Source organism: Rhinolophus hipposideros (genome assembly GCF_964194185.1).
Source record: "Rhinolophus hipposideros genome assembly, chromosome: 1".
NCBI lineage: Eukaryota > Metazoa > Chordata > Mammalia > Chiroptera > Rhinolophidae > Rhinolophus > Rhinolophus hipposideros.
The window spans coordinates 80305691-80317966 of record NC_138047.1 but is presented as its reverse complement, the minus strand read 5'-3'; the positions used below and the strand labels follow the sequence as shown (position 1 = coordinate 80317966).

Genomic DNA, 12276 nt, shown 5'->3' with positions numbered 1-12276 from the left:
ATAAAGTCCTATAATTCATATGGTCACCATATGAAGTAAATACAACTTTATTTCCATTTTACAGCAGGAAATAGAGGTTCATCTGAGGATGCTGCTCAAGGTCACTGGCGGTGAGTGGCGGGAGTGTGGGGACTCGAGTCCACGCTGGCATAAGCCAGTGGGCCTTTGTCTTTCCGGTATTACTTCATGACCTTAAAGAAGCACAGACCAGAGAAACATTCCAGGAGATGGCGTGATAGACATACAGCCCCGTATCAAAATACATCCCAACAAAACTGCCGTATCTCCAAAACGAGTGGAGAGATTATGGAAAGCCATAAAGGATCTTGGCTGCTCATTGGGCATGAGAATCAGCTGGCTTCACATCCCTCCCTGCTCCACCTCCTCCCAGCCTTGAGTACACTAAGCTTCCTAGATTGGTTCTACCTCCACAATAGAGATGACACAATTTCTATTTTGCAGAGCTGTCCGAAGATGAAGAGAGCATTTCATTGGATCTTCGCTAGCACCTACATCAGAGCATCTATCATTACTTAACCATCACATTTGACCACACTACCTCCAGCTCTGTATATGAGGCTTGGAGAATCACTTGAGCATTTGGCATCTCTCTGTTTGGACCCTCTGTTTCAAAGGCTTACCTTCACTTCCAACTCCCCTTCCATCTTTTCATGAAAGGTCTCTACTTCTTTTTGGAGATGGGCTGCTATCTATAAGTATCCCTGCATGGGCACTTAGTTAAGTGGTCCATGACCACTTACTCTTTCTTCGACCCTCCTCCCTACCCCTAAATTAAAAAATGCATTCCTCCACATTTTCTCTAGGCGTTAAATAAGACAACATAATTAAAGGAATTCTCAGGTAAGGAAAAGTATCCTTAATCCATCGAGGTGGGGTGTGTGTTAAGAGGCAGCTTCTCAGAATGACTCTGGGCAGAGCAGCTGAGAGATGCCCGACACACATTTTCACCCTTACCACCCCCTCCAGGATCATACAATATGACCCCAGTTCCAACAGGAGAAGCCAGCTCCCGGCAGGCCTGGAGAGAACATACTCCCCTCCAGGAACACAGAACCTGCCTTTAGCAGTTCTGTGTTCTTTCTGCAGTTCTTTTTCCACCTCCAGGGCTGCCCCTTCGGTCGTCCCTCCCAATTTGTGGAAAAGCTTTTTAAAAGGTTCTTATGTATTTTGCATTTCTAATCATCTCAATGAAAGAGGTGATTGCTTATTCCCTGATTTTATAAATCTGATGCCTCCAGTTTCACGGTTTCTATTGGATAGTGATTTGCCTTTATTCAGAGTCTCCTGGAGCAGTCTCTTGGTGTAGGCAAGTATGCCGGGGAAACTGAGAATTGAGGATGCCTAAGGTAGGTATTTCAGCTCCTGCTCAATTTTCTCTGAGGCTGGTCTTGACATCTGGGCATCTCTTTCCACAGTGGAAATGTATCACTACACAGGAGTCTCAGCACAGGCACTACCAGGCAGAGAAGTGGAACACACCTGAGGGCCCTTCTTTCACTTGACCTGACTTTTGGTAGCTAGCTGTCTTTTCTACCTTTTGGGCCTTGAATTTGTTACCTTTCATCTCCTTTCATTTCCCTCTGCTTTAACAATTTTAGTATGTGGTTTTACTTATTCTTTTTTAATAGTACAAAGGGGTATACTGAAAGAAAAGTTGTACAATAAGACATTGAATCCAGTCAATACTTCTTTAAAAAAACCAAAAATCTAAGAATGTGTACAAGTTTGGTGTGAAAGTTTTAAGTGACACTATCAAACTGAGACACAAAATTGTAAGGTTGAATTTTGAACTGTAAGCAAATAATCAAAGGAGGGTTTGGTAGTAGGAAAAAAAACCAATCAGCAAATAACTGATTATCTTACCGTGTTTCCTCGAAAATAAGACCTAGCCAGACAATCAGCTTGAATGCATCTTTTAGAACAAAAATTAATATAAGACCTGGTTTTATATTATGTTAGATAAAACTTGGGCTCATATTATAGTAAAGTAAGTCCAGGTCTTGTATTTACACTTTAATTCTATTAACTATTTCTTTAAATTCTGTTTTGAATTACAAGTCATTGTTAGAAATTAATAAATTGAACTGATCTGGGTTTCTATATGAAGAGACTGAATTGAACACCACTCATCCTTTATCAAATCCATAAGGATAAAGCAACTAGCATTAGAAGTGAAAAAATAAACCCAAGTGAAAATTTTGACTCGCGGTAGTGAAGAGGGTATGATATTATAGTAAAACATGAGAGTGTTTAAATGTTTAAATGAAGACATGCTTTATACCCATAATGAAAATGAGCTAATAGAAATTTCTTGAACTTTCATTACATCAACCCAAAATGTCTTATCACTGATAACGCTTTTCAAGAGGTCAAACAAAAAGGTGTAAGGTTTTTTAAAAGGTGACCTACTTACAATTGATGGAACTTATTTTAAACCTGCTTAATGCAATATCTGAAAAACTTAACTTGCCTATGTTACTGAGTACTAAAGAAGCAAACTGTAGAATTTCTTTTAGAGCACAGCTTGGCAAAATTAGCATTGCTCCATTCTGCTATCCTTCCCATGGTGGAAGTTAGCTGTAGGGCTAATAACAATACAAACATAAATAATAGTTCTTTAAGAGCCTGTGTGTTCCGTTTTTATCAGATGGCTCCCTTGTGTAGTGAGCTACTGACCTATTGTGAAGCTCCACAGAGAATGTTGACCCTATTGCTGAACTCTTATGAGGAACACTAAAAGAACATAGAAATTAAAACTCTTAAATTTTAAAGAGAAAGGAGAAAGTTTTCTAACTCTGAATATGGTAAAAAAAAAAAAAAAGGCAGCTAAATTAAACATTGCAATTCACTTTTTAAAACACATAATGACTAAAATAGTCATGGATATGCACAGAAATATACCATAGCTAGAAAGATATTTAAGGCAGAGTTGCTTAAAATAATGAAAACTGGAAACTAAATGTCCAACAACAGGGGATTGGTTAAGTTGAGCTGCAAACATATAATAAAAAATTATAAATGATGATGTATGAGTATGTTAGTGATACGAAGATGTCCATATTTGGGTGGAAAAAAGAGAACCCACCCAGTTTTGTAGAGAATAACCTTCTAGCTGTGCAACTTCAGGAAAATTACTTAATTTCTCTACATCAGTTTTCTCCTCAATAAAAATGAGATAATCATAGTGCATTCCTCAAGGGGCTAGAGTGAGGATCACAGGAGATTGTGTGTATAAAACAACAGGCAGATTGCCTGGCAAATAGTAAGCTCAATACATGCATGTTAGCTCTTTGCGTTATTTTTTCAGGGAGTGAAAAAGAAAGTGAGGATATAGTGTTAAGTGATTTTCTGGGTGGCAGCTGATTTGCTTAGACTTGTAAACTTCTATAAGTATCATACTATACATAATATGGGGAACTGTCAATAAATTGTTATATTCACATATAGTAATTATTCTCTTAAAAATCTACCATCGTGCTTTGCTCACAATAAATAAATCTAGGTTGAAATGAATTTACTCTTCAGAGTTCATTTAAACAAGTTTGCCCTGGAACATTTAAAATTATTTAACTTAATGGCTAAATTTGTTTATAACATTTTTATTGGGTAAATGTCATGCAGGCACTCGGTTCCTGCTCCCTACACAAGAATGCAGGATATGGTGAGGCAAAAAGGAACACCAACAAAGCCATAGATAGGGGAGTCATACCATTATATTCTCTCTGGTGGCTAGGTTGGAGACACAGGAAGCAGGCGCCACACCATCTGCAATCTGCCGCCATCTGCTTCTCTGCCAACCAACCAACAACACCGCTTGCTAGCTGCAATCCATGCTTGCTAGCGTAGCCACAGCAGTTATATTAGTGCCCAATGGCTCACTGGTTACAGCTGACGGCCAACTAGCCACAGCTGATGGCCATCCAATCACAGTTGATGGCCATTTACCATCTGAGCCAGCACCTTTCCATGTGAGGCCGAGAGCCTGGAAACTGCTCTCAGGGACTCTGTCTCCACACTCCACCCCTACAGAGTCTCGCCTCACAATCTACGCGTCAATCGTCTTCTGCGAGGGGCCCTGTGCGAGAAGCCTGGAGGTGGATGCAATATCCTGGACACAGCCAGGCTCTCTGGGCACAGCCAGGGTTTCTCAGGGTACCACCAGTGCTTCTGGGCACAGCCAGTCCCTCCAGGCACAGCCAGACTTCCTGGGCAAAGCCAGGGTTCTCAGGGTACGGTGCTGGAACAATAGTGGCTCACAGTCAAGGTGTTTACATATTTTCGAAGGCAGCCTGTCGAGACACAGGAAGTAAACATCCGCCTGTACCCCAACAAGGGGTCTTCCTGCACCTCAGTCTCGCTGACGGCCAGGCGAGACACAGGAAGCAAACATCCGACAGTTCCACTACGTGGTGGTACGTTCCCAAGCAAACAGTCAAGCGGTCCATCAAATCAGGATGGAAGGCAATTCCCCATAGTCCACAGTCATTTGCCAGAGCTGTGTCTTGGCCTCACAATGTGTGCCCTTTCTGCAGAGCGAGGGCTCCAAGTCCTCCAAGTCCTGGGGGTCAGGGATGACCTTGACCTCACCTGCATCCTCCACTGAGGACTCAGCAAGTGTTTCCTTCTGGGACCACAAGTCCCGCATCTGGGCCGCACCAGTAAGCACCTCCCAGCCCACATGGCCGCAACAACCTTCGCTTTCTCCAGCCTATGCTGGTTGGGGAACCGTCCACGTCTTTCCACCCCTCCACGGGGGTCCAACTCCTGAGAACAGTGGCCACCGGGCACCACACACTGTGTGGGGGCTACATGTTCTCCTGCCCAGAGTCAAACATCATTCCTACCCGGCCGGATCACTGCTTGCTGTGCCATGTGCCATGCAGGGACTCAGCTCCTGCTCCCCGCACAAGAATGGAACAACAGAGCCATGGATAAGGGGTTCATACCACTATATTCTCACTGGTGGCTGGGTTGGAGATACAGGAAGCAGGCTCCACACGAAGTGCAATCCGCCATCCGATTCTCTGCCAACCAACCAACCGCCTAGCGTAGCCACAGCAGTTATATTAGTGGCTAATGGCCAACTAGTCACAGCTGATGGTCATCTACTACCCGAGCCAGCACCTTTCCATGTAAGGTCGAGAGCCTGGAAACTGCTCTCCTGGCTCTGTCCCCACAGGAAAGCAAGGCATACTTACATTGTTCAGCCACATAAGAATTTCAGAACCCCGATTCAAGACCCATTAGAATGCCACTATGTAGATCTACACCATCAGCGGGAGAAAGTCCAAAGTAGCCTAATCCTTTCTTGTTTCCTCCCAACTCCGAACCCTTCTCCGCCTTTTGGACTCTTTTTTTTTTTTTTTTCCTTTCCATAATCAAAGGCTCTCTCTGCAGGATTGTAAGCCTCAGGGGCAGTACCAGTCTCCTTCATCCTAGCACTGGTAGTACATGCTCACTAAAGGTTCACAAACTCAATGAAGAGTTATGAATATCTGATAGTAGTTCAGAATATAGGCTTCAATTCCCCCATGTGAAAATCGGCTAACAGTAGGTAAGCTACTCTTTAGCCTGAAACTCTCTAGAAGTCTCAGTAATTGTTCCTTTTTGAAAAAAGAAAGAAAACAAACGTTGTGCATCAAAGTCTCACTTCTTTAAAAAGTTCTCTTATATTCCATTGCCTATTTTAATTGATGTAAGATTATTTCTATTTTTCCCTATATTTTGTTTGAAGTCCCACAAGAATCCCAGAGAATTTAAGTAACTGTTCACAGTAACACATCTACCATATTTCCCCGAAAATAATTTTTGCTCCAAAAGCCACATTAGAGCTGATTGTCCGGCTAGGTCTTATTTTCCGGGAAACACAGGAGTAAGTCACGACCCAGACAGTCTCAGGTTTTCTGGAGGCTGGTGACCAAGACCTCTTTATAATGGTGCTGTGGAGAGGAAAAAAAATCTCCCGTGACCTATGACCCTAAAGATTGTTGTAGATATGGTAAGAACAAATGTTTTCAGTAACACCTGAGCAAATGCTTAGGCTTCTTGTAAATCTTTCCAGGGGCTTTTATGAGATTCCGGGAGAAAAGAAACTGAGGACAGGAGGCAGCAACACAAAGTATCAAAGCATCTCCCTCCACGTTCATAAGTCAACCTGTTTTACTTAAAAACGAAACTAAAGAAACCAAATTAAATATTAACTCATAAAAAAACACTTCAACCGTATGACTGTTGTTAAGACTTATCATCAAAGAGCTATAAAAAGGGAATTTTGCACAGCTTATTTTTTTAAAAGAAAAAAAATGTTAAAGGTAAAGTTAGAGCGTTTTCTACACATCCCAGTTTTCCTCTAAATTCCAGGTTTTCCCTTTCAGCCACTGCTCCGACTCTGTTGAAACAAGGAATGGCAGTTCCCTCTACATGAGGTGGAAACCAAAAATCTTTCAGGTATCCACACTGAAATGTTTAACTTCCTGAAGATACCACTTCACATTCCAAGGAACTTGCCAAACCCTCAGCCCAGCTATACAAGTACGAAAATTTGTGGAAATCAATTGGTTATTAGGTAAGCCAGCTGGAACACACTATTACTTATATATAGTTACAATTTGTTGGGGTCCTCTTTGTGCCAAGGCATTCTGATAGGTCTTTTGCGCTTTAATCCTCATTGTTATCCTCTGAAGTCGTTATAAGTCCCATTTTACTGAATCAACGTGTTTAATGCAACTGAGAACCCACCGTTCATAGATGGGACTAGGAGTGAAACCAAGGATTTGAAAAGTTGAGTTTAAATTCAAAATCTACAACCCAACCCACAGCCACTGAACAGATCACTTCGAAAATTTACAATACATATCAAAATGATTTCAAGGTCCTATCAGAGCAGGCAAGATGAAATAGAGGAATGGCAAAGGTTGATAAATAAAAGATTACTAGACATGACATCTGAGTTGCTTGAACATGTAGCCGCGGGTTATTAACAATTAGCCATCCCTCGAATTGGTCCCCTCCCACCTATTCGCGCGGAGAAACCAAGTCTTCCCTTAAGGGGAGTAGCTCTGGACCGCCAAACACTGAAAGGTTTCAGCGTAGGCTGCCCAGAGCTCGGCTGTTACCGTTCACACATCATCAGTAAGTGCCTCTCAAACAGAAAAAGACAGTCGGTCCCTCCTCCACCACCTGAACTTTAGCCCTGACCTCTGGAGTGGCTCTGGACAATTATGGTTTAAAGTGTCCTTTCAACGCCAGCACCTAGTTACCCGAAATGGTTGCAAATGAATGAGCTGAAAGCTCAGAGCAAGGAGACTTAAGCCACACGTCCGTTCTCTACCAGGCAAAATCCACGAAGGATGCCCTGGGGCGGGGTGCGTGGGGGCCGAATTAGAGCCACGTCCCGGTTGGCAATCCGCCTTCCCCCTCCCGCGCTTCGCAGGACGCGCGTCTTCCCAGCCCATCCTCCTCCCCAGCCTCCCCGGTGCTCCTCACCCGCTCCCCGCCGGGGCTGCAGCTCCAGGCGAAGGACTTGCCGGCGGACGCTGCCCGCCGCCGCAGCCACACCCCCGGCCGAAGCCCCTGGAAAGTTTGCTCGGGGTCTCGCCCGCTCGCGCCACGGCCCCGCGACGGAAGCTGCTCTCCGGGTCCCCCCTGCGGCCGCCGATCCCGAGGCGGCCGGCGGCGGCGCTGCAGCCCCGGGGGGATCGGCCGCGGCGGACGGCGCCCTGCGCGCCGAGGGCGGGGTCTCCCACCCGCTCGCCCGCCGCGCGGCGCCGAGTGTTTACAGCGGCCCCGGCCCGCTCTCCCCGCCCGCCGGCCTGACATCATTCATTCTCTCACACCCTCGCCCGCCCACTCCATTTCCCAACAGTGACTCACCGCCAGCCGGGTGGCAGCGGCGCCCGGTCCCACCGCGTGGCTCTCCAGGCGCAGACCCGAGCTCGAAAAACCGGTGCGACTTCTTAAGAAGGAAATCCCGGCCGACCCTCCCCTTTCCCAGCCCTTAAAGGTGCAGGGAGGAGGGGCTTGGCAGGAAGGGCCGATTGGCTCAGCACCGAGAACCCGAGCGCCCGGAGCAGACTTCCCTGAGCAGTGACAGAGATCGATCTGGGAAAGTTATTTGGGTGGCACTCGCAGCAACTTTCAGGTGGGGCTGGGAAGGGATCCCCCACGCCCGCACCTCGCCTTATTCAGGCACTGCTTCCCGACGTGCATGTGAGTGGGCTTGGGGGCACCCGCGTTATTTAAAGGGTGTTGCCGGGGCCTAAGTCAGAGAGGTGGGCGTCCCAGCCTCACGGGGTTGCCTGGCACGATTAGTCATCAGTCCGCTTGGTGGGAACTCTAGGTGTGAGCTGGAAGGGTGCTCCCAGTTAAAGAGGCTAACACTTTCCCTTCCGTGACTAACCACTGTGTCATTTGTCCTGTGAATTGATTTGCTTCTCTGTAAGGATTTAAAAAAAGGAAAAAAAACCGTAACCAAAATAAACGGTGAAGGAGTCCTTTGCTCAACTGAACACTGAGCTTTTCCTCAGTTTAGGCGGCACAAGGTTATGTGTGGTTTCTTTGGTAAGCTCAGCAGTTAGGTTCTTAGAAGGGGTCTTGCCTTTTTTAAAATGGTCAAGGCTGTACATTTCTTGGAGTTGCTATTCATATACCTGCTGGGGAGTTTTCAAAGTAAGGGATAGCAGCTTCAGAAATTCTAATGAGGATGAATCGGAGGGGATTTGGCCAAATCTTTTATTGACTTTAATTGACAGAAATGTTTTCTGTTGATTTCTACCTGCGGACAGAGTAATTAAGTTTAGGATTTGCACTGGCTTATGGGTGATTCCATATAAACAACAAAAATAATCCAAAGGCATCTCTGGGTGCCTAGTGCAGACATCATGTGGGTAAACAATCATTTGTCTATGGTAATTAAGCACAATTGTAACAGAAAAACAAAACAAAACAAAACACACAGGTCAGTCCCAAAAGAGACAACTGTAAGATGTTTCTAGAGACTCTCCCCTGAATGAAAATGCTCCTGAAATTAACAAAGGTTCTACATCATTGTTGTGGAAAATGTGGAAGCGAACACCAACACTTGAAATTTATTTTCCTTGGTTCTATTTTTTCTTTTCAGTAGGAGATCGTTTTTAATTTTACAAAGCCCAGGCATTTTGCCCAGAAGGCAATAGCAAACAGATTGATTTGCTAGGATGCAAAGTAAAATGAAATTCAAACCAACAGTTTTTATAGTCACAGACCTAATCAGAAGCTCGGGTGTCCTGTCCATTGATAACACGGGGGGACTAATGGGCGGCCACAGGAAAGTTTGACTGAATATCCCACCTACTCCCTACTTTATGACCCAAATATTTGGATATTATGGAGATGTGCGTAAATAAGATTTTTTACAAATCTTAAAAAATGATGTTGTGGGCTTTTGGGCCTAAGCACATGGATGAAGCAAAAAAGATCAAAGCAAAGACTGCCATCCCATCTGCATTGTTGCATGATATGAATCCTGCAGCTCTATCATAGGATGGCCTCTGGGAGGCTTAGTAGGTAGTTTTGAATTTGTGGTTACTACTGGGTCTCAGTTTAAATGTTGTGAAATAAATGATGAGGTCATTTTATCATACCACTTCAATATCCTCCAGTAAATGTAATAGTATAATTGTGATTCAATTGCATGACGTTTTTCAATTCTATTCATTGTCAACATGAGAAAGCAAATTATTCATCTTAATTTCTGTTTTGAAAAATATAGACTAGTCCATCTCAGAGAGAGGTGATTTCTTTTGCTTTTCTTTTTAACTGCATCTTTTTATTTTCACAATGTACCAAAGTTTACTAAGTCCCTGATTAGTCACTCTCCAAAAATAATAATGCTGAATGCCCTAAGGAGAGTAAGAGCTGACAGGTGTGTTCTTGTCATTTTTTTCCCCCCTAAACTAGTATACACTGTAAATCAAGTTTCACAGATATTTCTTTGGTCTGATAAAACATACTGATTAAGTTAGGAAAACATATATATATATATATATATATATATATATATATATATACACATATATATGTAATATTTATCATCTCTCATAATAACTCCTACTCTGGATGTATCTAAGTCATTCACTCAACCAACAAGTGTTTATTGAGTCCCTACTTTGTGCCCACATTGTTTATCTAAGAATCACCTTGTGTATCTTTCTAAACATATCTCAGCAATGGGAAAGCTTGCTTTTTGAAAAAATTTGCATAAGGCTGTTTATTGCAGCATTATTTAAAATTTTCCCAGGATCCATCATGGTACAGGGCATGTAAATATTGAGTGGGTGAAATAAACAAATGAATAAGCCTTAAAGAACAAACTGGTAGTGAAGTAACTCCATGTTATGGGATTCTATGTAGGCAATGAAAAAAAAAAAATTAGTTCCATAGGCTCTGACCTAGAAAACTGTCCTTGTTAAATGAAAAGGATAAACAGAGAGAAAACACACACACACACACACACACACACACTTTTTGTGAAACAAATGCCACTTCCTTCAGACAAATCCATAACCAAATTATATATTACTTCTTGGCAATGAAATACAGAAGGACAGAGTGTGAAAGGGAAACTTGTATTTCTGGACTATTTTTCAATGAGCCTGCATTACTTTTGTAATTAAAAACAACAGAAACAGTACTGGAACATAGAAGGCAGTAATACAATGAGTCCACGACATAGGGGAGCTTACTGTCTTGTTGGAGAGGCAATAACACCCAGAAGAACCAGAGAATAAGGCTGCTCGCCCTGTGGTTTTGGGGTTTCATAGATTCACCCCGTGCCGGGCCGATCCGAAGCGCAAACACCTCCCATTTATTGAGTACTTATTGCATGCCAGGGACTATGCACATTGCTTTACCTGTATTATCTCATTTAATCCTTTCAGCAACCTTCTGAGGTAGGTACTCACAAGGCCCTCTTCTACAGAAGCGGTAACCAAAGACAAGGGATTGTCATTGTCCCAAGATGACACTCAGTAAGTGGCACCATCAAGGCATAAGATCAGGACCTTCTGGCCCCAAATTTCAGACTCTTGACCACCATTCCTTAAATTGAATCTACACTGATATAATTCTTCTGATGTAACAATAATCTTACTTTTTAGTTTTTAAAATGTTTATCTTAAATTTTGTCAAAAATATAAGGTAAAATTGCCATATTATGGAGTACCTGGAAATGAAAAATAAAACCGCTACTGACATCTTGGTGTCTGATGTACATTTCTTAGATTTCGATCGTTTAAGATAATTTCAACAACATCACACATATGATTCTTATCCTGATTTTTTCTAAATTTAGCACTATATCACATGCTCTTTCCTCACAATTATTATGTTAGTAGCCGATGATGTGCAAAAAAAATGTGTGTGTGTATGTGTGTGTATTGAACTTAAGCTGAAATCTGATAGCCTAATTATTAGTTAGGGAGCAGTTTAGTACAATATTTTTACATTTTTCTCTTGCGCTATTTTTTTATAGTTATTATTACCACACTATGTATACAAATGTTCTAATTAAACTGTTTGGGGTATTCAGAAAAGTAAATGAAAGGTACTATGTGCCACATTTTATTAATATGATGGTCCATGCTACTTCTGGACTGGAGCAAGATGGGGAGGGTGTCGGGAGAGCAATGAGCAGCTCTGCAGCAGCCCAAGTACAAGATGGCAGTGGTCTGAGGAGAGTGGTGATGGCAATGTAGGAAGCAGAGCGGAGTTGAAGCAAAATGGACACAATTTGCAGATGGCTTAGATATGGGGATAGAGCCAAAGATAACTTGTACTTTTTTGTTTACTTCAGCACTTGGGTAAATGGTGGGGCCTTTTACCAAGCAAAACAGGAAATGCCAAGATAAGAACAGGTGTGTGAAAGATGATGATGAGTTTTAAACATGATGAGTTTGAGATGTGTGATTTATAAATGGAGATGTCAAGTGGGCAGCTGATAATATGAGTCTGGAACTCAGAAAAGAGGCATGAACTGGTGATATAAATTTGAGAAGAGTCAGCCTGTAGATGATAAGGAAGCCATAAGAAGAAATGAAAGTTCCTGGAAAGAGTACAAAATGAGAAGGGGGGAGGTCCAAAAGAGAGCCCAACATTATAGGTTTGATAAAGGAGAACACTGCGGATGAAACTCAAAATACATAACTAGAGAGAGAGGAAGAAAAGCAGGAGAATGTACTGTCGAGGAAACAACGTTTTGAGAAAGGTGGTGTGGGGACA

The 12276-nt window shown here is 42.9% G+C and overlaps 1 protein-coding gene across 1 annotated transcript in view; it reads right to left on the bottom strand.

Annotated features, from left to right (window-relative positions):
• The window catches only part of SGMS2 (sphingomyelin synthase 2), an 84969-nt gene extending 77018 nt beyond the window's left edge, over nucleotides 1-7951 (bottom strand). The window contains exon 1 of the mRNA XM_081054510.1: nucleotides 7894-7951. The gene's annotated coding sequence lies outside the window, so the exon portion shown is untranslated. The remainder of the gene's footprint in view (nucleotides 1-7893) is intronic.
• Between the last annotated feature and the right edge of the window lie 4325 nt (nucleotides 7952-12276).